The sequence below is a fragment of the Macaca mulatta genome, chromosome 5 (assembly GCF_049350105.2).
Source record: "Macaca mulatta isolate MMU2019108-1 chromosome 5, T2T-MMU8v2.0, whole genome shotgun sequence".
NCBI classification, from domain to species: domain Eukaryota; kingdom Metazoa; phylum Chordata; class Mammalia; order Primates; family Cercopithecidae; genus Macaca; species Macaca mulatta.
In genome coordinates, this window is record NC_133410.1 from 97,462,809 (window position 1) to 97,487,956 (window position 25,148).

Here is a 25,148-nt window from a genome sequence, read left to right on the forward strand (position 1 = left end):
AAAAAAAAAAGAACCTCTTTTTCTTTTTAATTGCAGAGTTTATAGCATCATTATTATCAAAAGGGGCTTAGTCAAGCAGTCAGAAACAGGAGACATTTCTCTGAATTTATAGCTCCAGACTTTATGTCGTAAGTTGTTATGCACCGTCAATCAGCAAAGAAGGTAAACTACAAAACTGTTTGCAATTACATAATCATTTCCTTAATTAACAAACATATTTAAATTCTAGGAAGATTTAAAGTTAGGTACGAAAATCATTAAGTAAGTCAAACCAAAAGTTAAGTAAAAATTTAAAACAAAAAAGAATATTAAATATATAAATAAAATGTGAAATATTTCATTAAACAAATTACAAAAGGCCTCAAAAAAGATTAGAGTAAGACCTTAAGATGAGCTTAACAGCTTGTGAAACAGGTTTGAAGTGTTAACTTCAATAAATGTAGTTTTAATTTTTAAAAGTCAAAGTAATCCATGACAAAATTTCTCTCTGATTATGATGGAGTTGCTGTTCCAAACAAACAGTCCTCCTAACCACAACGACAAAAGTAGACAAAAAAAAGTAAGAAGAAATGTTGAAGAGTTCTGTCTGATAAAAGCAACCAAAGCGGCCAGGACATGAGGAACCAAAATCATGGAATGGAGGGACTGAAGCACTGAAACAAACTCTGCATTCTGCGTGCCCTTTCCTCTTGAGGTGGGTATTTGCACACAAAAATTGTACACACCTGGGGCACATCTCAGACAAACCAAGCAGGAAGAAGCTGCTAAAAGAAATGAGTCTGCTTACTGAAGTCACTACTATTTCTGGGCAGATATTTCAGCAGTCTGTCATCTGTCAGCACTAGGGAGACAAAATTTTGTTGGAGTTAAGTGCCTAGCAGAGGAGGAGCCCTGGAAAGAGACTCCAGAAGCATTATGCTTTGGGAATATGGACAAATCAAAAAACCAGCCTCTACTCAATCAAGACGATCTGCTCAGACTTTTAGAAGAAGGTTAAATCCACTCTCTAAGAAGATATCCAGATTTTCAATAAAAAATTGCCAGGCATCGGGAATCTCTCTGAATCTGCTATGATTCTGAGGGCTGCCTGATTCACGAATCATAAGTTTAAAAATAATGAAAAAAATTTTTTAAATTGCCAGGCATGCCAAAAAACAGAACCTGATGTTCCAGAAATGAGAAAATGGAAAGAGACCCACAAGTAATCTAGACTGGAGTTAACAGACATTGACATTAAAACAAAAGATTGACGTGTTTAAGAAAATTACAAGACAGACTCTCACCAAGGAACCAAGATCTACAAAAACAAATGAAAATTAAGAATTTGACAGATGAGTTTAACAGCAGCTTTCCTAATTTAGACACAAATTAGGAAAGAGAATTTAGTGAACTGGAAGACTAGTATACAGAAAACATCCAGGATAAAAACTATGAATGATGAAAATTATTACCATGAAAGGGGGAAAAACCTCCTAATTAAAAAGAATGAGAACTACATAAAAGAGCATAACAAACATATGGGATAAGATGAAAAAGGTCTGTCATAAGCATAACCGGAGACCTGAGAGAGGAGAGAAAATGTAGCAAAATGTGTACTTAGAATCAGTATTTGAAGAAACACTGGCCAGTATTTTCCAAAACTGACAAAGCTATCAAGCCATAGACTGAAGAAATTCTAGGAACGCCGAAGAGGATAAATACAAAAAAAAAAAACAAATCTAGGCATATCATAATAAAACTGCCAAAAACCAAAGTTATCTCCTAAGAACTGCTTCTGTAATCCAGAAACATATCATATTTACAAGTCTCTTCATTTGGAGCCTGGAAAAGTAAAAACCATTTAAAGACTGACATCCAGCAAATTCAAGGTACATGGCTGCGTTTCAATCTGTGAACACACGAATGGCAATAATTAGCCAAAATTCTATTCTCTTGAAGCATTGAAAGAGAAGGCGCAAGTACAGTCAGCAGCCCTGTCCTTGAGTTCTGCATCTGAGGATTCAACCAATCGCAAATCGAAAATATTTAAAAATAAGCCAGGTGTGGTGGTTCACGCCTGTAATCCCAGCACTTTGGGAGGTCAAGGCAGGCAGATCACTTGAACGCAGGAGTTCGAGACCAGCCTGCACAACATGGTGAAACCCCATCTCTATAAAAAATACAAAAAATTAGCCAGGTATGGTGGTGCACACCCATATTTTCAGCTACTCGGGAGGCTGAGGCAGGAGGATCACTTGAGCCCAGGAGGTGGAGATTTCAGTGAGCCGAGATCACGCCACTGCACTCCAGCCTGGGTGACAGAGTAAGATCCCATCTTAAAAAAAATTAATATTTAAAAATAAATATAAATGGATGGCTGTGTCTGTACAGAACATGTACAGAATTTTTTTCATCATTATTTCCTATACAATACAGTATCACAACTATTGCCATAACATTTACATTGTATTAGGTATTATAAGTAATCTAGAGATGATTTAAAGTATATGGAACAAAGCATGTATGTTATATGCAAATACTATGCCACTTTATATCAGGAACTTGAGCATATGTGGATCTAGGTGTCCGAGGGGAGTCTTGGAACCAATTCCCCAGGGATCTCTAGAGACAACTGCAATGTATGGACTTCACACCTTTACTTTAAGAAGGTTTTAAACCATCTCCCCATATATTCAGAAACCAAAATACACCAATTCCAACACTAGCAATCACTTTTCCTACTGTCATCCCCATTTGATGTTCATTCAGCCACTGAGGACATTTTCTAACCTTCTCTAAAGACTTCTTAAGAGTATTAAATAACTTATTGCTTGAATTTAAATAGCTCACTGACTCAAGATGGAAATTTTAAAGACACTTTTGTAAGGTTTCCACAAATAAAAGGCAACAACTAGAGCTAAAGTACCCAAGAAAGAGTGATCACCCATGCCCATACAAGACAGAGAGTAACACTTATAAATACAATCACAATCTTAGAAGTGCGTGCAGAGAAAGAGTTTGCCTTTATTGTGATAGGATTAAATGTGTAATTCACATTACTCAGGAGCTGTTTCATTCCTGGCCAGGATTCTAACAATCTTCCTCAGGGAGATGCGGGGCCTTAGTCATTCATGAGTCACAAACCAAGTGATTAGACAGGTATAACCAAGGCACACCATCAAGCTGACGCACGTTACATCAAAAACAAAGGAAAAAAAACCAAACAAACTATAATTCTAACACCAATATGGAGCAATACACTTACTCTAAGAAAAAAAATACAGTAAGGATTAAATAAAGAAAATATACCAAAACTCAGCACCAGACTCATCTCAAAGTGCCCAGTCTCTAATTAATATGGTATTTTGGGTTTAGGGAACTCTCTAAAAGTAACAACCACCTTTAAGCAAACACCAGTCCTTCCCCATGGTCAGAAGCTTTCTGGTCATGTGTCCTGGTCTCATTGGATTAGCATCATCTTTTTATATCAAGGAAAATACCCCATCACACGACGAGATGTCCCTACAACAAAAATCAACCTCCCACCTGTTGCTGTTTCCTTATTTGCGGAGTACCAGCTAATGCTAATCCAGTTTTTTTCCTCTTTCTGTGTCCTAGACCCCTGCCAAGATCTTAAGTAAAAGGAAGCCTCCAAATGGCTTTACACTTTACCTGATCCCAGCCGATTCATGTTATTTGGCCTGATTATGCATTTTAGCCAACTCGAAAAGGCCTTTCAAACAAGACAGAAAGGCTTTGCATATGGAGATTCTTTCCCCAGCTCTGCTGTCCCTTTCCTGCTGGTCTACCTATATTATTCATACCTTGCCTCTCTTGTTGCTTTCTAACTAGCAAGGCCATGTTTTTATTTTTTTTATTTTTTTTTTTTTGAGATGGAGTTTCATTCTTGTTGCGCAGGCTGGAGTGCAATGGCATGATCTCAGCTCACTGCAACTTCCGCCTCCCGGGTTCAAGTGATTCTCCTGCCTCAGTCTCCCTAGTAGCTGGGATTACAGGCGGATGCCATGACGCGCAGCTAATTTTTGTATTTTTAGTAGAGATGGAGTTTCACCATGGCAGTCAAGCCTGGTTTCAAACTCCTGACCTCAGGTGATCTGCCCGCCTCAGCCTCCCAAAGCACTGGGATTACAGGTGTGAGCCACTGCGCCCGGCGCATTTTTACTTTTTTGAGAAGTTTAACCATTTGTCTTCAATATATGCTGGTACTCTCTTATAAAAATGATAATCTGCATTAAAGATACCATATTTCTCAATTTTTTTTTACTCTTTATCAAACTCTTAATTGCATAGACGACTCTTTACAATTAGAAAGCTCAAACTGCGCAACTTAAAACAGCATTTACATAGAATGAAAACTGAGAATAGGAAAAAAAAAAAAAAAAGTACACAGGTAGAGCCTAAAGTCTTCAGCCTGCCACCTGCCCAGCTGGAACTACCGCATATGTTGGTAGAAGCCACAATAGCCTCAAGTTAATTCCAGACTCTACTCTTCCTTTTTTTTTCCCCCTAAAATGACACTAGTATAGGAAGATGCACTCTTACCTCATAGCCATAGGGCATGCTGCATAAATTACATACCTCTTTAAACTGTTTACTGAGGTTAATCTCAAAAGATAACAATCCTGAGCAGTCAAATCACTGTCAGGCGATTGCGACAAACTTAGCAGTGGAAAGGAAAAGGAACACAAAATCTGAAGTTTAACTTACATAAATTATACCTTGTCTTTAAAAGATATTATGGTGCTTTATTGCCTTTAAAAGGTTGACGCACGGGCTTTCATGTTATCTCCAATTTGACAGATTTGTCCTGAGAGGTCCTGTGTTGATTCTATTCAGGCCCAAAGCCTCCTTGCATGGTGGTTTCAGAGTTAAACTGGCTAGGTGCTCTAGGACCCCACATTATGGCAGCACAGTGATCTGGAGAATGCAGCGTGATTCCTGACAGACAGGAAGAAACCCCATCACAGAAGGGCTCAGTGAGAAGCCACTGAGTCCTTTTAATCAAGAAAGGCTCACGACACTAATGATGTGTATAAAGGAACATTCTGGGCTGGGCCAGGTGTGGTGGCTCTCGCCTGTAATCTCAGCCTTTTGGACAGCTGAGGTGAGCAGATTACTTGAGGTCAGGAGTTCGAGACCAGCCTGGCCAACGTGGTGAAACCCCGTCTCTACTAAAAATACAAAAATTAGCCAGGCATGGTGGTGTGCGTTTGTGATCCCAGCTACTCGGGAGGCTGAGGCAGGAGAATCGCTTGAGTTCAGGAGGCAGAGGTTGCAGTGAGCCAAGATCGTGCTGCTGCACTCCAGCCTGGGCAACAGAGCAAGGCTCTGTCTCAGTAAATAAATAAATAAAGGAACACTTCGTTGTGTGGAGAATAACAGAAGGGAGAGGCAAGTGTGGAAGCAAGAACTAGCGGGGAGGTAACTGCAAAAACCCTGGGGAGCCATGTTTGGATAAGAGAGGCAATGACAGAGGGGACATCAAAGGTTAAGGCTTTGAGAGGGATGAACTTTTGTTAAATCAGAACCACAACCAAGACTCTCATGGATGACAAACCTGCCCACCCTCCTTGGGTCTTCAGTTTGCAACAATGTATTGCTGTTAGGTTTTCTTAAATATTACTTTAGAGAAGAAAAATTCCTTCTCCATCTCCCGTGTGGGTTCTCTAGCTGGGGCCCTAGAAATTAAACTGGCAAAAGACAGGTTAATATGACCAAAAAAAAAAAAAGTTTCCTTACACAAGCAAGTGTGGAAGTTTCATAAACAAATCAGACTCTAGGACAAGTCCAGATGATTGAGACTTTTTTTTTTTTTTTTTTTTTTGAGACAGAGTCTCACTCTGATGCCCAGGACGGAGTGCAGTGGTGCGACCTTGGCTCACTGTAACCTCTGCCTCCCAGATTCAAGCAATTCTCCTGCCTCAGCCTCCCAAGTAGCTGGAATTAGAGGCGCCCGCCACCACACCCGGCTAATTTTTGTATTTTTAGTAGAGATGGGGTTTCACCACATTGGTCAGGCTGGTCTTGAACTCCTGACCTCAGGTGATCCACCTGCCTCGGCCTCCCAAAGTGCTGAGATGACAGACGTGAGCCACCACGCCCGGCGATTAAGACTTACATACAAATTTCAGGCTAAAGAAAAAGGGGTTTAAGGTTTCTGGGGACGAGTCACGGCAAGGGAAGGGAAGAGATGGGGAGGAAAGGTATGGTAAATAGGGGCTGTCTTGGTATGCAGTTAAGTCCCTCTCGGGTGAAAAGGGCTATCTTGGAGAGACGCCTTTACAAATGGGAATTTTATTTATAAATGTACATTTCCCTTATAATACAATAAATTTATACTTTTTTGGCAGTTAGGGTGAGGTAGAACTTTTCAAGGATCCAGGGGTTCTCAACGGCCTTTAGCTCAAAATAAGCCAAATGCCAAGTACAGGAAAGAATTATTTCAAGCGCAAAGAAGCAAAGATAAACCCCTGTGCCTTTTGCATAATTAATTAACTGGAATAGATTTTACAAAGAGAACTTTAGCTAAAAATCCCAAAACCAGACAAGTTGCCCAAAGACAGTCGAAAGAACGTACTCCATCTATGTAGCGAAATAGTGAGAAGACCCAGGGGTAAAGGTGAAAAGCCTGCAGAGCCTGGTGATAGCTGGTTGTCCAACACAGAATTTCAGTTCAGGCATATTTTGGGGTGGCATTTTCCAGTACCCTTCGCTAGAGACCCACATTCACTTGAGCATCCAAGTGTGAGCTGTATTCAGAGTGGCATCAATGGACATAAAATATCATATACAGTTTTAAAGTCTAATATCTTGGTGGCTGTAATAAGTTTCAAAATCCATAAAGATCTTTCCCCTTGACCTCCCTGTCCCTTGACCGCTCCCTGAATGATCCTGACCTCCCTGCTACATTAGCCAGGCATTCTCCCACCTTGTCACTGTGAATAAGGACACTCTCCTCACTCCCATCTTTTCAGCTTGCTCTCTCCAGTTATCAGAGGCTCTTGTTAACAGAGACTCTCTATTCCCATGAGATGAGAAAGAGAAGGAAGGAAGGGAGGGAGGGAAAGAAAGAAAGAAGAAAGAAAGTAAAAAAGAAAACTAAAAGAATTCATTTAACCAGCCTGACCAACATGGAGAAACTCTGTCTCTACTAAAAATACAAAATTAGCTGGGCATTGTAGTTTATGCCTGTAACCCCAGCTGCTCGGGAGGCTGAGGCAGGACAATGGCTTGAACCCGGGAGGCAGAGGTTGCGGTGAGCTGAGATCACACCATTGCACTCCAGTCTGGGCAACAAGAGCTAAACTCTGTCTCAAATAATAATAATAATTCAATATTTACTAGGCTTCTTTTATCTGACAGGCACTGGACTTACAGGAGTGAACAAAACAAAACAACAGTGAGGTTACATACGAAAAATGTCAGTCAACAGTGCTATGGAGAAAAAAAAATAAAAGCAAAAGAGGAAGGGTGGGCCAGAAATGGTGGCTCACGCCTGTAATCCCAGCACTTTGGGAGGCTGAGGTGGGTGGACTGTTTGAGGCCTGGAGTTTGGAGAGCAGTCTGGACGATATGATGAAACCCCATCTCTATTAAATATACAAAAATTAGCCAGGTGTGGTGGCGCACACCTGTAATTCTAGCTACTTGGGAGGCTGAGGCACAAGAACTGCTTGAACCCGGGAGGCAGAGATTGCAGTGAGCCAAGATCACAACAATGCACTCCAACTTGGGTAACAGAGGTGGCCACGGAAGGCCTTTCCAATGAGACCCTCAAGCAGAGCTCTGAGGGTGGCCTTCTGGAGGAGCAGTATATGTCCAAGTGCTCGTCTAAGGAACAGCAAAGAGGCCAGTGAGGCTGAAGCAGAATGAGGGAGGGTAAGAGAGCAGGAACTCAGGTTGTATCTACCACTGACCACAGGAAGGACTTTGGCTCTGATCTAAATGACACTGGAAGGCACAGGAAAGTTCTGAGCGAAGAAATGATATCATCTATGTTTAAAGCAGGGGTGTCCAATCTTTTGGCTTCCCTGGGCCACACTGGAAGAATTGTCTTGGGTCACATATAAAATACACTAACATTAACGATAGCTGATGAGCTAAAAAAAAAATCACATAATATTTTAAGAAAGTTTACTAATTTGTGTTGGGCTGCATTCAAAGCCATCCTGGGCCACATGCAGGTTGGATAAGCTTGGTTTAAAGGATCACTCTGACTTTGGTCACGGGTATGGACAACGCAGGGAGACCACATAAGAGTCCACCGTAATAATATCAAGAGCCAAGATGAGGACACTGTCCTGCACCCCTCCCTCCGTAGCCTATGAGAGCTTCCTGAAGCCTATTTATCTGTGCACGTTCTGCAAAATTGCCTGTCCCAAACAATTCTATTTCCAGACCTCCTCTAACACTGCCCAAACTAGGAAAACAAGGCCAAAAATAAATGACAGTGGTTTAGCTTCAGGCCCATAGGAACTGAATAACTCATTTACATTTAAGAGGGGACTGACAGAGAAGCCTCTATGAATTTAAATAAAAGGAGTAGTGACTGGGGCTAGAAGACATAGGGAGGAGGACAGTGGCAGAAGCTCTGGGGAAGTCATCACCCTTTCTCTTCTCCCTTTGCAAGGCTGACTCCACCACATTGGCACTGTGGGAAGATGAGCAGCAGTGAGGTGGGTGATTAGAAAATTTTGGAATCCTTAGCCCCCAGGGGGAAACAAGAGGAACAGGCAAAATCAAGTTGAGTGTTACATTCACCCAAAACCACACAGCACTGTGCCTACAACCCAGTTCTTCTCCTCCATGAGTCTAGTACGTGTCGACTACATAAAGATCAATATCCCTGCTCCCTTCCAGTTTATAATTCAATCATCAGAATTGCAATAAAAATTATGAACAGAGGCCGGGCACGGCGGCTCACACCTGTAATCCCGACACTTTGAGGGACCAAGTTGGGTGGATCACGAGGTCAGGAGATCGAGACCATCCTGGCTACCACGGTGAAACCCGTCTCTACTAAAAATACAGCTGGGCATGGTGGCGGGCGCCTGTAGTCCCAGCTGCTGGAGAGGCTGAGGCAGGAGAATGGTGTGAACCCAGGAGGTGGAGGATGCAGTGAGCCGAGATCATGCCACTGCACTCCAGCCTGGGCAACAGAGCGAGACTCCGTCCCAAAAAAAAAAAAAAAAAATTATGAACAGAAAATTAGATGTGAGCAGCAGCATTACTTCTCAAAATTCTGAGACCTACAGTAAAAAACATCATGATCCAGCATACAAAGATAGAAAAGAAGGAGCATGTAATGTGTGTATACTCCAAAATCACAGAAGGGCTCATTAATTATTGCAAGGGATCCTCTCTCTAATCCATGGGTACAGTTACCATCTCAGACCAGATAATGCCTCATTATAAACACAGTATTTCTTCATTGCTGGTATGACTAACATAAATATGGATCTCAAATCTTTTTCTCACTGTGAATTCAATCAACAGATACCAAAATTATAATATTAGGATGTAGTTGAAGCTACTCAGCTAATCAAATGATCCTGGTTTCTTACCAGAGCCTAATAAATAGAAGCTCACATATGCATTATTTGTTTTGGAAACACTGACAGGGTTTCATTTGAGAAAAAAAAATGGGAGCTTTAAAAAATTCCTAAATACTACCAATTTCATTTCTTTCCCATAAGAGACTGAATCCAAATTGGCAAATCCAGTCAGGTCCTCTATAATGTTAAAACTTTAAGGCAATACTAATCTTTTCAGACTTAGCATTTGCTAAGTCACAAACTTTTTATTAAACATAAAAAGCTCAAAAGCAACTCTAGGCCAGGCGTGGTGGCTCACACCTGTATTCCCAGCACTTGGGGAGGCCGAGGAGGGTGGATCACCTAAGGTCAGGAGTTCGAGACCAGCCTGGCCAACATGGCAAAACCCCGTCTCTACTAACAACATAAAAAATTAGCTGGGCATGGTGGCACATGCCTGTAATTCCTGCTACTCAGGAGGCTGAGGAAGGAGAATTTCTTGAACCCAGGAAGCGGAGGTTGCAATCAGCCGAGATTGTACCACTGCACCCCGGCCTGGGCAACAGAGCAAGACTCCATCTCAAAAAAAAAAAAAAAGAACTGTAACACAACATCCAGTGTCCAGATCTTAGCTTCTAATACCATTCTAGAGCAAAATAATCCCAGTGCCTTGGAGAAATGGATCATTCCAAGGTTGGGACATGGAAAATACAAAATAAGCCTGAGCATTCTCTGATGCCGGAAATCAGGAAATGCATTAAAAAAGAAAAAGACTCCGGGCATGGTGGCTCACACCTGTAATCCCAGCACTTTGGGAGGCTGAAGCGGGCAGATCACTTGAGGCTAGGAGTTTGAGACCAGCCTGACCAGATGGAAAACCCCGTCTCTACTGAAAAACACAAAAAGTAGCCAGGTGTGGTGTTACATACCTGTAATCCCAGCTACTTGGTAGGCTGAGGCACAAGAATCGCTAGAGCCTGGGAGACGGAGGGTGCAATGAGTCAAGATCATGCCACTGCACTCCAGTCTGGGCAACAAAGACTCCATCTCAAAAAAAAAAAAAAAAAAAAAAAGAAGAAGAAGAAAGAAAAAGCAAGTCCGAGTGGTGAAAGCCAGAACAATTTGAGCAGCAGATTAAACACTGATAATATTGGATTATAAGCCATATAACAAAACAAATATCCATGAGCCCGTACTGATACAAATAACTGAATCAATGAACAGGAGAGAAGGGTCAACTCTTCCCTACAGAAGGGAATTTTAATTAAAAAATGTAGAAGGGCTGGGCACAGTGGCTCATGCCTGTAATCCCAACACTTTGGGAGGCCGAGGCGGGTGGATCACCAGGTCAGGAGTTCGAGACCAGCCTGGCCAATATGGGGAAACCCCGTTTCTACTAAAAATACAAAAATTAGCCAGGCATGGTGACATGTGCCTGTAATCCCAGCCACTTGGAAGGCTGAGGCAGGAGAATTGCTGAACCCAGGGAGACAGAAGTTGCAGTGAGCCTAAATCGTGCCACTGCACTCCAGCCCGGGTGACAAAGTGAGACTCCATCTCAAAAAAAAAAAAAAAAAAAAAAAAAAAAAAAAAACACGTAGAAGAAAGAAAATAGGGGTTTTGTTTAACCATTGGGGGAAAAAAAAAAAAAAACTAAACTAAACAACATGTTCCACAAATGGATGCTTAAATTAATGAATAAAAGTTTAAGGAGAAATGGTAGTTCAAGTTTCTCTCCCAAGATCTCAAATACAAAGGGAACCTGGCAAACAGATTAACATCATAGGTAATAAGAAGTATCGGCTAGGGCACGGTGGCTCATGCCTGTAATCCCAGCACTTTGGGAGGCCAAGGCATGAGGATCACTAGAGGTCAGGAGTTTGAGACCAGCCTGGCCCACATGAAACCCATCTCTACTAAAAAAATAAAAAAATTAGCCGGGTGTGGTGGCAGGCACCTGTAATCCCAGCTACTCAGGAGGCTGAGGCAGGAGAATCACTGGAACCTGGGAGGCAAAGGTTGCAGTGAGCCAAGATCGAGCCACTGAACTCCAGTCTGGGCAATAAAGCATGATTCAGTCTCAAAAAAAAAAAAAAAAGTATTGACATCATGTACCGAATATGACATACTGAGATGGAAACTTTACTTCTCTGACATTTTTCCCCAAAATGTAGAATATTCATCTAAACATGAGAGTAAACATCAAACAAATACAAATTGAGGGGCATTCTACAAATTAACTGACCGGGTCTTCTTCACTAGTGTCAAGGTCCATGAAAAAACAATGAAAGGCTGAGGAACTGTCACAGATCAGAGAAAATTAAGGATATTTAGCAGTTAAATGCAAAGTGAGATCATCGATTGGATCCTGGGCAAAAAAAAAAAGACAGTGGAAAGACAAGTGAAATCCAAATAAAGCCTGTAGTTTAGTTTATTGTATTATAGTGGCAGGCCCATGTTACTAGTTTTGGCCCTTGTTATGCATGATATTATGGGAACTCTCTGTACTATTTTTTGCAGATTTTCAGTAACTCTCAAATTATTTCACAATTAAAAGTTATTATAAGATAAATACTAAAATAATCAACATCTTTCAATGTTTATAACAGAAGTGTATAGACTTAACATGCCATCTTTGTCGCTGAAACCTTCCTCACCAAGATCTATATAATCCAGTCAAAGCATACTCTGAAAGCACTGTTTTGTAAAGAACATAAATCAAAAACATCTCTTCCTTACTACTCTGTTATATTTATTTATGACTAGCTGAAATTCAAATAATGAGAGTCGTAAGATCCTCCTAAAAACCAAGCTTTAGGGGATATCTCTAGGACTGAGAGGGGAGTAAGAACACTCATCTATCCACAGAAAATTACAAAAAGGAGTTCCATAATTCTTTAGCAAACCATCCAAAGCTTTAAAGGGATTGAGCAATAATTTGTCATTTACCTATTCCCAGAAGATAAAGGGAATAGGTAAATGACAATATATTGGTCTACTCCTTTAAAATATTAGCATTAACAAATGTTTCCTCTCCCTGTAGTAACTTCCGTGCTCAGTAGGTTTTTATCCTTCCAATATCAACTTTAGCTTCATACATTTGGAGGAAGGCCAAGAGTTTTACCAACCCACACTTAACACACTATGAGAGCCGGAATCAGTTTGCACCAGAGCATCATTTTCTGAAAAACCACTTTGAATTATCAGTTTTAAACTGCATACCTACTTTCAAATGAAACTGTGAGAGGCTAAAAAACTCAGTCATCTCGTTTCAAAGGTTATCTATTTTCCAACAAATATATATATACAACGCCTACCCACCTTTCCAGACACACACTCTAAGCGCAATTGGCTTTTACCATTTACTCACTCCGCTTAATAGAGCTCGGTCTTAACCAACGGCTCAGGATCTCAGGATGTGCGGGCTCAGAGGCAGAGCTTTAACACTTATTGATGTAAATGTTGGGATGAGTCAGCCCGACCTTCGAAACAAACCCTAAAGCAGCAGTTTCCGCTTAACAAGGCCACCGAGCATCGGCACGGTGCGTTGCCAAATCCTCCCCAGCTCCTCTCCAGGCTGCCTCCTTGCCGCGTCTCTCAATCTCAGTGGGAGTGGCGGGCACTGCCTTTTCCCTCCTGCACGCCCGGAACCGTTTGTGTGGGCACAGCACACAGCCCGCGCGCTGCACAACCCCTTCGCCGGACCACACCCGGTGGGCCTCAGCGCTCCCGTAGCGCGGCGGCCGGCGCTGGAGGCGCTGCAGCTCCAGGTCACGATAGCAGCCGGCGGTTGGCGGCCTCGGGAGACCCGGACCTCGAGAGAACGAGCTCAGGCAGTGCAGACGCGAACTTCCTATCCCGCGCCTCGGGCTATGGAGGGCCAGAGCTGAGCGCTGTGGCCCCTCCCTAGCGCCCTGGGTTTCCCTGGGTCGGGGTTCGCGGGCGGGGATGAGGCGCGGTCCAGTCTGCCGGGCCGCGATAAGCGCCCTGGGACCCGGCTGAAAGCGCCCACGTATCCCGCGGCGCTGAGCCGCCAGCTGGACGGGAACCACCGCCCTCCCGCGGGGCTAGGGTCACCCTGCCGGGACACGCAGGGAAAAGCCAAACACTCCCGCCTCCGAGATCGAACGAATGGACCGGGGTGATTTAACTACGAGAATCACCGGGCGCTCTTCGGGCTGATCAATACCTCGTCTGACCTAGATGGGTTTGGTCGCCGCCACTGGCCGGAGCGCCGAAGCCCCGGGGACGCTGACACACAGGTTGTCCAGTCACAAGCGCTGCTCGCCCCCAGAGCAAGTTAAATGGGTGGTTTCTGGTGAATGGGCTTCTGAGAAAGTGGATGCTTGCGCCCCAGGGCCTTAAAAAATCAGGTCAGGGACTGAATCTAACCCGGGGAGGCAAAGGGGAGAAACTTACTGAATGAAAATATTACCATAGTTTAAATGTTATTCTTTATACTCCTGTGACTGACATACTTCTGTGCAATATTCTGATGGTGTGGAAAGGCTGGAAAGTGATTGCACATGTTCAGGAAACGGGCCATCAGGCTGTGTGAGTGTAGCCATCCCAACATCTGCTGCGTCTGCCCTAGGAAATTAGTACCTGCATGCACATATTTCCTGGTTTGCATTTACAAACAAAAATCATAATATCATTTAAGTTGTTTAAATCAACACTAGGAATAACTATTAATGGTTCACTCAATGCAGGAAAGTTTTAGCTAGGAAGCCTATATAAGAAAATTGACTCTACGTAATTTTTTAAAAAAAATTTAAAAATACCATACCGCATGCTTTGGTGCGCCCAAACATTTGGGTAAAATTATTCTTTTGAATTAATTTCTGTCAGTTTCAAGACCCTTAAAGACCCATATAGAAATATATATTAGTCATACTTCATTTTAAGACAAAATTAAGGCCAGCGCGGCGGCTCATTCCTGTAATCCCAGCACTTTGGGAGGCTGACACAGGCAGATCGCTTGAGGCCAGGAGTTCGAGACCAGCCTGGCCAACGTGGTGAAACCCTGCCTCTACTAAAAATACAAAAGTTATCTGGGTGTGGTGGCGAGGCTGTAATTCCAGCTACTCGCGAGGCTAAGGAAGGAGAAGCGCTAAGGAAGGAGAAGCGCTTGAACATAGGAGGCAGGGGATGCAATGACCCGAGATCCCACCACTGCACTCCAGCCTGGGCCACAGAGGGAGACTGTCTCAAGAAAAAAAAAAAAAAAAAAAAAAAAAAACCGAAGATAAAGTTTTCAGACCTGGCAGTTAAGGACTGTTTGCAAAAACTGAAAAATCTCCAAAGAATACATTTTATTTTAATTTTCTTTTTAGTTCAACCAGATAAGTGAAAAGAATAAAATTGTATGATACCAGAAAAAATGAAAACATTTCAAGCAAGATCTGAAGGCCCTACAGGAGGCGACTGAACAAAAATGGAGGAAACACACATGAAACTGCTGTGCACATTTTTAAAAACGGATACTTAGTTGAATATAGCATTTTGTAATTATGCAAAATAAAAACAAATCAAAACCCTGTACATAGAGACCAGGCACGGTGGCTCACGCCTGTAATCCTAGCACTTTGGGAAGCCGAGGCGTGTGGTCACCTGATGTCAGGAGTTCGAGACCAGCCTGGCCAACACGGTGAAACCCTTCTCTACTAAAAATACAAAAATTAGACCTGGCGCTGTGGCTCACGCCTGTAATCCTAGAACTTTGGGAGGCCCAGTCGGGCAGATCACCTGAGGTCAGAAGATCGAGATCATCCTGGCTAACACGGTGAAACCCCGCCTCTACTAAAAACACACACACACACAAATTAGCCGGGCGTGATGGCGGGCGCCTGTAGTCCCAGCTACTCAGGAGGCTGAGGCTGGACAATGGCGTGAACCCGGGAGGCGGAGCTTGCGGTGAGCCGAGATCGCGCCACTGCACTCCAGCCTGAGCAGCAGAGCGAGACTGTCTCCAAAAAAAAAAAAAAAAAAAAAATTAGCTGGGCATGGTGGCACATGCCTGTAATCCCAGCTACCTAGGAGGCTGAGGCAGGAGGATCGCTGGAGCCAGGGAGGTGGAGGCTGCAGTGAGCCAAGATTATGCCACTGCCAAGATCATGCCAATGCCTGTCACTGGGTGACAACGCAAGACTCCATGTCAAGAAAACAAACAAAAAAAACCTATACATAGAAAATTGCTGGGCAAGGAGTGGCAGCTCACTCCTGTAATCCCAACACTTTGGGAGGCAGAGGCGAAATAATTGCTTTAGCCCAGGTGTTCAAGACCAGCCTGGGCAACAGAGTGAGACCCTATCTCTATTTAAAAAAAAAAAAATTTTAATTACACTGGGTGTGGTGGCTCACACCTGTAATCCCAGCACTTTGGGAGGAGACCAGAGGATTGCTTGAGCCCAAGAATTCCAGACCAGCCTAGGCAACACAGGGAGTCCTTGTCTCTACAAAAAAATTTTAAAAACTTAGCTGGAGGTGAAGGCACATACCTGTGGACCTAGCTATTTGGGGGACTGAGGTGGAAGGATTGCTTGAGCCCAGGGGTTCAAGGCTGCAGTGAACCATGATCAGAGTGATACCCCACTTTAAAAAAAAAAAAGAAAGAAAATAGCAGGAAAGTGTTCATTTGTTCTAGGTAGTAACATGGAATGTCTTTTATCTTGTATTTTAGTATAAGTTTCTAAATTTAATGTAACAAATTTAGAAAATTATAAATTTTATAACAAAAAAATGGATTTTGTTTAAAAGTAAAATGAACTGATAAAATAAACATATAAAGACACATGGCAATACTTAGAGTCATATCCTCACTTGAAATAGGACTAAACCTATAAAAAATTCTTCCTTACTTTTAGTCTAATTTTAAAAATATTTTAGATTGTGATGTTTCATATTTATAGGTCGGTTTATTTGCTAAATAAAGTTATATTGGGAGGCAGTGGAAAATTAAATAAAAATTAAAGTTATATTAGTTCCTAACCTCATCCTAATACTTTATCAAATTCTATTTGATAAGTTCAGATTAAAGCCAGCATTTTATAAATGTATTGCATTGTATAGAAATAAGTCATTTTAACTTGTAAGTTAGCATTGTTTTTGGAGCTAGCCATAGAATTTTAGAGAAAAAGGACCTTCCTCTTTAGGTCAGATGTTAGATGACTTTCCTCATTTTACAGATAAATCACCAATGCAAAGCAGACTGATTTGCACAAGGTTAAAGGTTAAATGACTCACAGCCTTCCAAGCCATTGCCCTCTGCCCTCCACCACATGACCTTTCTTTTATTTTATCAGACAAGAGTCACTGCCCAGTATTTATAGAGCCCCATATTGGGACTCCTGCTGAATGCCTGTGCACCAGTTGCAAAATGCTGGTAAGGCCCCAGTATGCTACATTTCTTAGTGCTTACTCCAAAGGTGAACTCCAAAATGGTCAATTTTCCCCTGGCAAGATCAGGTTTCAGACAGGATTCCCCATGGGCCTGGGGGTATTTGGGTTACATATATAACAGTTGTATTCTGTCCGAGTATATCTATTTTCATTACCACTCCAAGTTAAGAAAATAAAAAAACAGTGGCCGAGAGGCTATGTGCACAGTATTCTCCCACAGCCCGGCTCACAGCTGTCAGGCTTTTGACTAATTTGGCAAGAGAAAGTTCAGTCTATAATGGTGCAAACAGTTATTGTAAATAAAATAATGGAAACAGTTTAAACAACTCTTTCTAAAGATTTCAGTATAAAAGGAAGGTGAGAGAAAGGAATATAGGTAGAGGCTATCTTAGGGTTCAGAGAAAATATTCACGTGGTTTGAATTAGACAGACTAGAACATGTGTGCATGCCAAGAGGACAAGCCATAAAGAAAGAGTTGTTGGTAGTATCAGGTCCCTTGGGAAGCATAATGAAAATGGGATCCAGAGGAATTAGAATTAGAAAAGAAAAGGAAACTTTAGAATCCCTCATGCTCTTCCTTTCCAAATTGGGCCAGGCAGAATGGCTCCTGCAAAGAAAAGTGGCAAGAAGAAGGGCTGTTCTGCCATAAATGACGTAGTGACCCAAGAATACATCATCAGCATTCACAAACGCATTCACAGAGTGGGCTTCAAGAAGTGTGCCCCTGGGGCACTCAGAGAGATCCGAAAATTTGCCATGAAGGAGATGGGAACTCCAGATGTGTGCATTAATACCAGGTTCAACAAAACTGTCTGGGCCAGAGGAATAAGGAATGTTCCATACCACATCTGTGTACAGTTGTTCAGAAAATGTAATGAGGCTAAAGATTCACCAAACAATCTCTATAATTTGGTATATATCTGATTACTTATATACCTGTTGCCATTTTCAAAAATCTACAGTCAGTCAATGTGGATGAGAACTAACCACTGAGCATCATATACATCAAATAAGTTATAAAATTGCCTATATATATATGGAAGTTGGTATGGTTTTGCTGTGTCCCTACCCAAATCTCATCTTTTTTTTTGAGATGCAGTCTTGCTGTGTCACCCAGGCTAGAGTGCAGTGGCGTGATCCCAGCTCACTGCAACCTCTGCCTCGTGGGTTCAAGTGATTCTACTGCCTCAGCCTCCTGAGTAACTGGGCTTACAAGCACGTGCCCCCATGCCCAACTAATTTTTGTATCTTTAGTAGAGACAGGGTTTTACCATGTTGGCCAGGCTGGTCTCGAACTCTTGACCTCAGGTGATCCACCACCTCGGCCTCCCAAAGTACTAGGATTACAGGCATGAGCCATGGCTCCCAGCCCAAATTGAATTGTCGTTCCCATAATCCCCACGTGTGGCAGGAGGGACCTGGTGGGACGTAATTGAATCATAGGGTGATTACTCCTATGCTGCTGTTCTGATAGTGAGTTCTCATGAGATCTAATGGTTTCATAAGGGGCTTTTCCCCTTTTGCTCGGCACTTCTCCTTCCTGCCACCATGTAAAGAAGAATGTGTTTGCTTCCCCTTCTGCCACGACTGTAACTTTCCTGAGGCCTCCTTAGCCAGGCCGAACTGTAAGTCAATTAACCTCTTTCCTTTATAAATTACCCAGTCTCAGGTATGTCTTTATTAGCAGCGTAAGAACATACTAATACAGAAACTTTTCAAAAAATTGTCACAAAAGGGAAGGAAGTTGGATGTATCCTCATGGAGGTAAATGGATTTTTTGTTGTTGTTGTTTTTTGTTTTTGAGACAGAGTCTCACCCTATTGCCCAGGCTGGAGTGCAGTGGCACAATCTCAACTCACCACGACCTCCACCTCCTAGGTTCAAGCAATTCTCCTGCCGCAGCCTCCCAAGTAGCTGGGATTACAGGCACACACCACCATGCTTGGCTAACTTTTGTATTTGTAGTAGAGACGGGGTCACACCATGTTACCTAGGCTGGTCTTGAACTCCTGGCCTCAAAGGGATCTGCCTGCCTCGGACTCCCAAAGTGCTGGGATTACAAGTGTGAGTCACCACACCTGGCTGAGGTAAATGCTTTAATTACAGAAAATTGAAATAAATATCTGGCCCATAACTATACTTTCTCTCTGAAGTTGATGGATGTGCTGAGGGTATGGGTGTGAATGCCTGATTCAGGATTTGGGAAAATGATGAATATTTGAATAGGCTTGTATTAGTTTTCTATTGCTGCCATAACAAATTGCCACAAACTTAGTGGTTTAAGACAACACCAGTATATTACATTTCTACGGGTCAGAAGTCTAAAATGGGTCTAGTGGTGTAAAATCAAAATGTCGGCAGGTCTGTGTTCCTTTCTGGAATCTTTTCCATCTTGTAGAGGCCACGGGCATTCCTGGGCTCTTGGCCCCTTTCTCCATCTGCAAAGCCAGCAGTATAGCAGCTCTGTGACCCTGCTTCTGTCATCACGTCTTTGATTTTCTTCTGCCTCCCTCTTCCACCTTTAAGGACCCTTGTTATTACAATAGGCCCACTGGATAAGCCAGGATAATCTCCCTATTTTAAAGTTATTTAGGCCAGGTACAGTCATTTGGGCAGGCTTACACCTATAATCCTAGCACTTTGGGAGGCCAAGGCGGGTAGATTACGAGGTCAGAAGTTCAAGACCAGCCTGGCCAACATAGTGAAACCCCGTCTCTGCAAAAAATACAAAAATCAAGCGGGCATGGTGGCATGAGCCTGTAGTCCCAGCTACTTGGGAGGCTGATGCAGGAGATCACTTGAACCGGGGAGGCAGAGGTTGTCGTGAGGCAAGACTGTGCCATTGCACTCCAGCCTGGGCAACAGAGCGAGACTCCATCTCAAACAACAAAAGAAAGTCATTTGATTAACAATCTTCATTTCATCTGGAACCTTAATTCTCCTTCGCTAAGTAACCTATCATTCACATTCTGGGGAATAAGACATGGACACCTTTGAGAGGTCATTTTTCTGCTCACCACACGGCCCCAAGGAAATGGAAGAGGATGCTAATGGAGGGACCCACTGGCACCCATTGAGTTGGTATGAAGAGTGTTTTAAACTGAAACATTTAAGATACAGAAAGAAGCCTTTCTGGAGCTTCCCTTATTTGACTAAAGGCAGAGCTTTCAGAGAGTGAAGCTGCCATAAATTCCCTCTTGGGGAGCTTCACTGCCAATAAGGAGACTTTACTGCCTGGAAGAAAACTCCACTGCCAGGAAGGAGACCACTTGCACCTGAATGACAAATTGCATAACTGAACATATCACAAATTGTCATACCATCATTTCTTTCCCTAAAAGCCCATTTGTCTTTCCATAAAAGCATATTTGTTTTCCCATAGATCCCTTTCCTCCTCTCTTTTCCCATATTATTGGCATATAAACTCTCATCCCTAACTGTACAGAGAGTCTCTTCACCTGAATAAGTGTAAATAAACCTTGTCTATTCTCCTGTTCATCCATCGATTGCCAGTTAATTTACAGGCCCCCAAGCACTGGACCTACGTTGGCAGAGGAAGTTTTTTCTCCCAACACTAATATGAGACAGAGACTGCACAGCAACACCAAGGCCCCTACTACTTGGGATGGGACTCTAAACAGTGGTTTGAAAGCTGCAAATGGGCATGGCTTTCTCATTCACAAAGATGTAAAGGTAAAGGGTTAGGGTACGGTTTTGTTGGGTGGGTAAGGCAATGGAAAGATGAAGCAAAGGAGTCGTGTGAGTGAAGTGATTCACCGTCATAGGAAAGCGAAACCAGGAATAGGTAGGGAGAAAGAAAGTACATGGAGGGGTCACATGGAGATGGCAAGAGCTGAAACAGGAGGATCAGGTCACTGAGTGGGATGCTGGCATTTAATATTCACATTCCAGGTTTTGATAAGGTCCCACGGTTTGAACACAAGAGTGAAGTTATGGAAGTGGAAGGGAAGTGTATTTGTTTTCTATTGCTAGAGTAACAAATTACCATCAAGCTATTGTCTTAAAACAATACCCATTTATTATCTCCCAGTTGTGGAGGTCAGAAGTCTAGACTCTGCTCAGGGTATCATGAGGCCAAGTCAAAGTGTCAGCCAGCTGAACTCTTAGCTGGACGCTCTTCTCTAAAAAACCAAGCAGAGTCAGGTTATTGGCAGAATCCATTTCTTTTTGGTTCCAGGACTGAGTTTCCTGTGTCCTTGCTGAATGTCAACCAGGGGCACCCTCAGCTCCTCTCGGCTGCCTGCATTTCTTCTCATGTGGCCCCTCCACTTTCAAAACAGTTTGAGTCTCGCTCTTTTTCCCAGGCTGGAGTGCAGTGGCATGATCTCGGCTCACTGCAACCTTCGCCTCCCAGGCTCAAGCAATTATCCTGCCTCAGCCTCCTGAGTAGCTGGGACTATAGGCATGTGTCACCATGCCCAGCTAATTTTTGTTATTTTTAGTAGAGACGGGGTTTCACCATATTGGCCAGGCTGGTTTCAAACTCCTGACCTCAGGTGATCCACCCACCTTGGCCTCCCAAAAGTTCTGGGATTACAGGCGTGAGCCACCATGCCCAGGCTCTTTCTGCCTTTTAAAGGGCTTATATGATTAAATCAGGTCTACCTTTACAATCTTGGTATTTTACAGTCAACTGACTTAGGATTTTAGTTATATCTTCAAAATCCTTCAGATCAGTACCTGGATTAGTGTTTGATGAAATAACCAGGGAATGAACTAGAATTGTAGGGGTTAGGGGAGAGGGAGATCTTTAGAATTCTGCCAATTCTGGAGATGGAGTTGAGATCAGAGAGCACAGAAGCTAGGGTGATGGGATGATCATCAAAATAAACACAGAAGTTAACCAAGATAGCAATAATCTTGGAGAGATGAGAAAGGTCAAAAAGCAGGTGTCAAAGTCTTTTAGACATGGAAAGTGAACAGAAGGTGGGTTTTACACACAGAGAGACAGCATGGGGGAGGGGGCAGGGGATCATGGGGGTAGTAAGAGCCCAGATGCTGGAGCCAGAGCACCTTGGTTCGTATAACTTGCTTTATATAGCAGATAAGAGACCAATTGAGAAGTAATTCATTTGGTTATAAAGTTTATTTGGGGCCAGGTGCAGTGGCTCACACCTGTAATCCCAGCCCTTTGGGAGGCCGAGGCAGGTGGATCACGAGGTCAGGAGATCGAGACCATCCTGGCCAACATGCTGAAACCCCATCTCTACTAAACATACAAAAATTAGCTGGACGTGGTGGCATGCACCTGTAGTCCCAGCTACTCAAGAGGCTGAGGCAGGAGAATCACTTGAACCCAGGAAGCGCCTATAGTCCCAGCTACTTGAGAGGCTGAGGCAGGAGAATCGCCTGAACCCAGGAGGCAGAGGTTGCAGTGAGCTGGGATCACACCACTGCACTCCACCCTGGTGACAGAGGTAGACTTCCTCTCAAAAAAAAAAAAAAAAAAAAAAAAAAAAAAAAGTTCATTTGGTTATAAAGTTTAAAGTTTATTTGGTTATAAAGTTCACTTCTAAAAATTAGATTGCACTGAAATAAAGAAAAAACCCCTAGGTATTGATAATTAACCTGCAGGGTCAGAAAGTACAGTAGAGTATATAAGAGTTGTCTCTGCAGATAGGCTAAAAGGTTAAATGTTAAGAATTCACCAAACTACATTTCAGTACCTATAAAAGTCTTTTGTTTAACTAAATTTTGTAGGGAAGTATAACATCCATACCAAAAAAGTACAGGAAATCTAAGTGGACAGCTTGATATATATTTATGAAGTGAACACACCTGTATACCTATCACTCAGATTAAAAAAAAAAAAAAAGTGTACTAGCAATGCCACATAAGCCTCCCTCAAGCTCCAGCCCTTCCAAAGGTAACATCTATTACCATTAAAGGTCATCCCTCCCAAAGGTCATCCCATTCTTTCTGACTTCTATCATTATATATTAGTTGTGTCTGTTTAAAACTGTATATAAATGAAGTAGTTATTATTATTATTTTTTTTTTTGAGAGAGAGGGTCTCCCTCTGTCACCCAGGCTAGAGTGGAGTGACACAGTCTCAGGTTATTGCAGCCACGGCCTCCTGGGTTCAAGCGATTCTCCTGCCTCCGCCTCCTGAGTAGCTGGGATTACAGGCATGCACCACCATGCCCGGCTAATTTTTGTATTTTTAGTAGAGATGGTGTTTCACCACATTGACCAGGCTGGTCTGGAACTCCTGACCTCATGATCCACCCGCCTTGGCCTCCCAAAGTGCTGGCATTACAGGCATGAGCCATCATGCCCAACCAAGCAAGTAGTTACCATTTTGAGACTGACTTCTTTCATTGAATATTATCTGCATGAAATTTATATATTTTGCAAGTCACAAAGCCATATTCATTCTTATCTTTATGCAGGATTCCACTGTGTGAATACAATATAATTTATTTATCTACTCTTGATGGGCCTTTGGGTACTTTCCAGTTTGGCAATACACCCTAAAGTGTAGATTGGAAAAGAGTTCTAATGGTCAGTTAAACCCATCATCCACAAGTATGGCTAAATGGAGGCCCAAAATGTGAAACTACTTTCTCCCTTTGATTATGCTCCAAACAGCACAAACAAAACAGAAAAATAGCAAGACGATCAATATTGTAGAAGAAAGTAAATAAGTAAACGATGATTCCATTTCTCCCTCAAGCAGATGTCATCCAACCCCTCATTAAGCAATGTTGTTTTGAGGGCTCCCTTACATTAGGTCCCATGTTTGGCACTAAAGAAGAGAAACAAGACACAGGTCCAGGCACAGTGGCTCACGCCTGTATTCCCAGCACTTTGAGTAGGCCGAGGATAGTGGATCACCTGAGGTCAGGAGTTCGAGACCAGCCTGGCCAACATGGTGAAACCCTGTCTCTAATAAAAATACAAAAATTAGCCGGGCATGGTAGCATGCACCTGTAGTCCCAGCTACTCGGGAGGCTGAGGCAGGAGAATTGGTTGAACCCGAAAGGCGAAGGTTGCGGTGAGCCAAGTTGTGCCACTGCACTCCAGCCTGAGTAGCAGAGTGAGACTCTGTCTCAAAAACAAACAAACAAACAAAAAAGCTGCATTTTTAAACTTTTTTTTCTTTCCTCCTTTCTCGCCAGTCTCCAGACACAGCTTTGAGATGAACCACACATGTGTTTTCTGTTGTCTTGAAATACGCCTTTGAATGTGTTTTAACACTCTATTCCCTCCCCTTTCCCACCTTATGCTCCCATGCCTTATGCACATTTATTTACCTGGATGCTAGTTAAGCTCACATCATACTCACTTATCTGGTCATATATTTCTTTAGAATGTTCAGGGGCCTAATCCTGACACAAAAACAGGCACTTCTGGGATTCTCTCCCCAGCCGGAGATTACTTCTAGGCCAGAGTTCACTCCCAGCTAGATATTGACTGCACGACGGACTGGGATTGATTTGTAGCTTGGATGAGCCCACGAAGGTGCTGGCCCCTTCACCAGATGGAACAATAATTCAAGATAAGCTACTGGGGCAAGCCCACGCCACCTGGCACCTACTAGCCCCCTTGCCTCTCCTGCATTCAGAGCCCCTCTTCTGAAACCCCTGCCCTCTCTCCACAAATTGGAAAGTGGACATTTTTGTAACGTATTCTGACCACTTTCCTCCTTGCCGGCAATGGATAACAAAATTCACTCTTTATCATACCTCACTCTTGTTATTTTGTCTTCATTCCACAGGCAATGAGCAACCGGCTCCTCTTTCAGTTATAAACGTAATGTTTTAGAAAGGTTAATCTTATCAACATAAATGCCCATAATTAGCAGATGGGATAAAGAAAATGCACTGGTGTATATGTATATACCATGAGGGTGGAAGATATATACACCATGGAATACTATGCAGCCGTAAAAAAGAATGAGATCATGTCTTACAGGAACATGGAAGGAGCTGGAGACTATTATCCTTAGTAAACTAACGCAGGAGCAGAAAACCAAGTGTCACATGTTCTCACTTATAAATGGGAGCTAAAGGATGAGAACTCATGAACACAAAGAAGGATACAACAGACACTGGGGTCTACTAGAGGGCGCAGGTTGGGAGGAGGGAGAGATGCAGAGAAAATAACTTGGGTACTAGGATTAATACCTGGTTGATGAAATAACCTGCACCACAAACCCTTGTGACACGAGTTTACCTATACAACAACCT

At 42.8% G+C, this 25,148-nt stretch overlaps 1 protein-coding gene, 1 long non-coding RNA gene and 1 pseudogene across 16 annotated transcripts in view; 2 read left to right on the top strand and 1 right to left on the bottom strand.

Annotated features, from left to right (window-relative positions):
• The window catches only part of ABCG2 (ATP binding cassette subfamily G member 2), a 141,039-nt gene that overhangs the window by 47,879 nt on the left and 68,012 nt on the right, over positions 1-25,148 (bottom strand). Inside the window, exons 1-2 of one of the 15 annotated variants that reach the window (XM_078001418.1) lie at positions 12,904-13,138; positions 4,708-4,938 (exon numbers count right to left, since the gene is read on the bottom strand). The exons of 2 other annotated variants lie outside the window; for them this stretch is intronic. The gene's annotated coding sequence lies outside the window, so the exon portion shown is untranslated. 15 annotated transcript variants of the gene reach the window in all.
• LOC144340809 (uncharacterized) lies at positions 13,643-15,073 on the top strand. The gene is made up of 2 exons (XR_013417230.1): positions 13,643-13,795; positions 14,870-15,073. It is a non-coding gene; the product is annotated as an uncharacterized LOC144340809 (long non-coding RNA).
• On the top strand, positions 15,115-18,000 carry LOC144340804 (large ribosomal subunit protein eL31 pseudogene; annotated as a pseudogene).